We start from the raw sequence: 4,568 nt of genomic DNA, 5'->3' as shown, positions 1-4,568 counted from the left end.
CACATAGAATTTTCTACCACACACTCAACAAAACCTCTTATGAGTTTTGAACATAAAATTTCAAATAACCACACTGTTTATTGAATAACCCTTCACCAAAGAAACTTTTAAACATATTTTTGGAATTTAGCAGTTTATACTTTTTATTTGCATGATTTTATAATTACATAAAACACCCTCACCTGACAACAATAAAATCTGTCATGTCTCAATTGACATCATTCCTGTTACACTTAGACTTGCTTTTTGGGGCTCTAACAAGTTAACGCTCATCACATACACACGTGCATTTATCCACTATAACGCAAACCAATACTAGCAATGTGCATCTATGACACCAGCAATTGGGTGCTGTGGACCTACAATCCCCCGGATCATGTAAAGGCCTATTAGTCTTCCCCGGCACCCATCACGAGGAGGTCTCGTCAACGGTGCTGTATTATTCCTCTGAGAATAAAAAAACCCCGCTTAATTCTCCTAAAATTAGAACGTAACTAACAACCCAGACATGGACTGTGCCAACTACCAGTAGCGAGGTTTCATGGATGAACGCGTTCAACAACACTGCGTTCCCCTTGTCCAGCAACCTTTTTTCAATTCATTTTTTTTAAATTTCAGTAGACTCTGGCTCACGTGATTAGGAGTGGTTCACGAACACAGGTATTTAGGAGGATGAACCGTGTGGATACACTACTCTGAAAGCACTTGGTCCCACCATCAGACATGAAGGTTACACTGTTTCTCGTCATTGTCAGCACTGTTATTGGTGAGTAGATATAGTAACAGAATTCACTTATTATTACATTTAACTAGCACATTAGATGTGATCTGTTGTTTGACAAAACATGCAACATTCACCCGACTTGCTCCTTGTCTTCCATACGGGGTATCCAGGCATTTTTCAGGAAACCCGGATCTTTCATAATAAGAGCTCTCCATAGTGTTACATATGCTTTGAAACCCTACGTTAGAGTACAAAAATCATAACATTTTTATTTCATCCAAACCTCATAACTTTACTTTAATAATGAACTGTTTTCAATTCGAGGAATATACAAAAACATACCGGAAAGTCACCATGGCATGAGACCAATCTTGTCACAGTTGTCTGTGTTGTGGTAGTATGGGTCACAACTGGCGACCACATCAGTTCCTTTTGAAACTGCCACCCTCACGGATGACACGTGTCAATCCTCGTGGAGAGCCCACGTCAATTCTAGCAAGACTTCGAACAGAAGGATCTCTCGGCGGCCAAGATTATACCGAAAATGTTAAAGATCACATATACTCTAGGGGGTTCAAATACATAAATCACTTAATGGTATCGTTATAAATGAAACCCCGTCATTAAAACTACTAATTTCGATCTTTAATTACCTTAAATCGACCTTTTTGTCAACAGTGCACAATTCTCAGCCGGGAATGAAATTTCAAACAATCAGAGCGGCGAGGTATGAGGTATAGATATGAGGGCCTATGTAGAATTCGTCTACGTTTCAGGGGTAAACTATTTTGTTCACAGATTCGTACAAACATGAAATCGCGACAGCTGTTGTGAAAAATGAAAGTTATATGTTCTCACAATCTACTACCGTTTAGTTTTGTCTCCTGCTTAGCCTAGTTTCCGAGTTACAACCCTTGTTTTCACCCTTTCTGTCAAAATCACTTGGTATCGCTAGGTTATAATCCATGTTAGGTGGTATAAACCTGCACGTTACTTGTCATCATTCTCTTGATGCTCAGTTAATAAATTTATAACAGGTATAATTAGTGCTAACGACACTTAGACTACCCGACAAAGATCCCCATTTGGAATATCTAGTGTCTGGATCGATCAAAGGATTTACCGATAACACACTGAGTGATTAAATTCTTTATGCGGATTTAAATGGGGATTTGTCAAAAGGTAGTGTTTATGTATGTACATTTACTAATATATGCCGAATACACTCTGTCGTGTCTGTTTGAAAACAATACCCCTCTTTCAAAGGAGTAACCGTCAATACATTGATTGATTGCTCACCATTGGCTAACTTAATTACTTTTTTAAACGAATGACGGACATTCTGCAAATAGTCGCGGGTGTGTTATCTTGGTTGACCAATGAGACTACACTCCAGGGTGAAAAGCCTGAACGACATCGCTTTTTCGTATATTAGACTGTAAAAAGACACTTGGGAAATCTGCAGATGAATGGTATATCACTCGTGTTTGTGGATATTGATGGATACATTCCTCGAACAAGATAATAGCCTGACATTGCTCCTATAACTTAAATTTGTTTTAGTTTTAATATTTGCATTTTCTTTTTATTAAGTTGTCGTAGCATTGAACTTAAATTGTTTTCGTCGTGAAGTGTAATGATACAGACAAAATACATTACGGCATGCGTGCGAATTATGATTCACAAATGTCTAGATATTACATTCCTGTTATACATTCGCTATATGTATCAGCAGATCGCTTCTTTTTATCAAGTTTCAAAATGCATACAAGTATGATTATGAAGTAATCAAGACTATAAGATCAAATATGAAGACGTACATTGACAAGTGTCAACACACTGGTGAGTGTGAACTTTTACAAACCAAGTGAATTTAGCAAGTGAAGAAATTTATCGCGCAGCATTTTCACTTCGACCCCTCACCTTGCTTCAGTGGAAGAAGTCGTTATGTTACAGTTTGTGTCATGCAAAATCCTTATGGTCATGATTCATGTATACATATTTAACTACTATAAGAAAGTAGCTTTGATTTTCTATCGTGATGAAAACAAACCATAATCTCAAAAAGTTAAACGGACTTTACCCCGTGACTTCACCATTTTCAAAAATGGCGGGGCCCTGTCTAAAGATAAGTCTATTCAAATTTGTTTTTACCGACTTTCAAAATAAAAATTACTTTCTTCTAACATATGTTATCTTCTTTTATTGTTTGGTTTATGAAAGGTGAGAAAGCGTAATTTAAATTATTGTAGAAAAGTCGCCTAGTGCATTGTGATCAATAATTTTTAAGCACCTCAATATTTCCATTTGAACACTATTAAAGATAACATATGTCATTTGTCATCACAGGAACCCGATATCGCACTGTAGGTTAAACGCAGACCATAGATATACACTCATGTCATATACATTAATAGAGTAAAGGAGCAGCAGCTGCCATATTGGATTGTCGTGCCGACATCGACTCGCTTCGATTTCAGACTGAAATGTACGCTAAGAATTCGGTGACATTCGAAACTATGCGCACATACCTCTCAATTATACATGTCCCCACACATCCTGTCTGATTTCCACGACATAACATCCATTTTATTAACTTTAATGCGTCCTCAAACTCGAAAATCAAACCAAAACACCTCTGGGGTGAACGTTATCCCGCACTCGCAGTCTTCAGAAGTTTTGGGGGCAGTTCTCAGTTCAATGTATAGAGTACACATACTTGTTAAGCTCACTTGAGAGGCATATTTTAGAAGTTGGACGTAAATAGAATAAGTGTATATGGATGACAACTTCTTTAATACTGGAACACGACGTTTCGATAAAGGTTCTTGTATCGTTTTCAAAGTGTGAACACTATTGTGTACAAAACATACCCGTCCACGTGAAGTTGTTGTTTACATTATCAACCAATCAGATCCCCGGACCTAGTGTTGACCTAGTTTTGCATACTTCCGGCACAGCAACTCGGTCTTTGGCGATTTAATAAAAAACAAGTGCATCCCCTCGAAAAGCCTGTGTACCTGCCTCCCACACACATCAGAAATGTGGACAGAAGCTTCTGATACTCGTGAGACTTTCAAAATACGATATATCCAATGACGAGTGCGAAATTGTTCTGTTTTTGATCACGTCACCGTGATTTGGTGATGCACCTTTAAAGGTTATATAGCAAGGGGGTTGGATAGTAAACCAGGGTTTAGTTTATCGATTTTTCGGACCCGTGGTGGCCGCCTGTGATTTTGCCGACTGCCAACAAACCCGGAAACAGTGTTGCAGACGACAACCTAAACACGTGTCACGCGATGGCCACGTGATGAGCTTGCAATAAATACCCAAAATCCAATAGTTGACACACGTGGCCTGGATACAGCGCGATCCGAAAAACGCGGATATTATGTTGATATAACAGTACTTGGCATTCAAGCATTATTAACCCAATACGTAAACCTGATAGTGACCCAAGAGACCCTTCAGGTTTTATAGGTATATAGCTCATTTCTATACCACGCCAACTTTACTGTGATAAACACTCGTTTAAGTAAATGGTTGGAATAAAATGATGTTTTAGCAGACGAACAAAATGGTTTCCAAACTAAACGTGGTACCACTGAACATAACCATAGTCTACACTCTGTGATAAGTAACAGAAAGTCAACAGACCAGTCTACTTTTGTTTGTTTTATTGATATATGAAAAGCTTTTGATTTCGTAGACTGCGTGTGGTGTAAGCGAAACAAATTGGGATTCAGGAAAGATTCCTCGCCGCTGTTAAAGCAATGTTTGTTAATAATACTTGGTCTTGTGTCCGAGTCAACAACCTTCTTACAAACCCTTTTCCACTTAC

Source organism: Haliotis asinina, chromosome 8, assembly GCF_037392515.1.
Source record: "Haliotis asinina isolate JCU_RB_2024 chromosome 8, JCU_Hal_asi_v2, whole genome shotgun sequence".
In the NCBI taxonomy this organism is placed as follows: Eukaryota; Metazoa; Mollusca; class Gastropoda; order Lepetellida; family Haliotidae; genus Haliotis; species Haliotis asinina.
Note: the sequence above shows the minus strand (reverse complement) of the source record.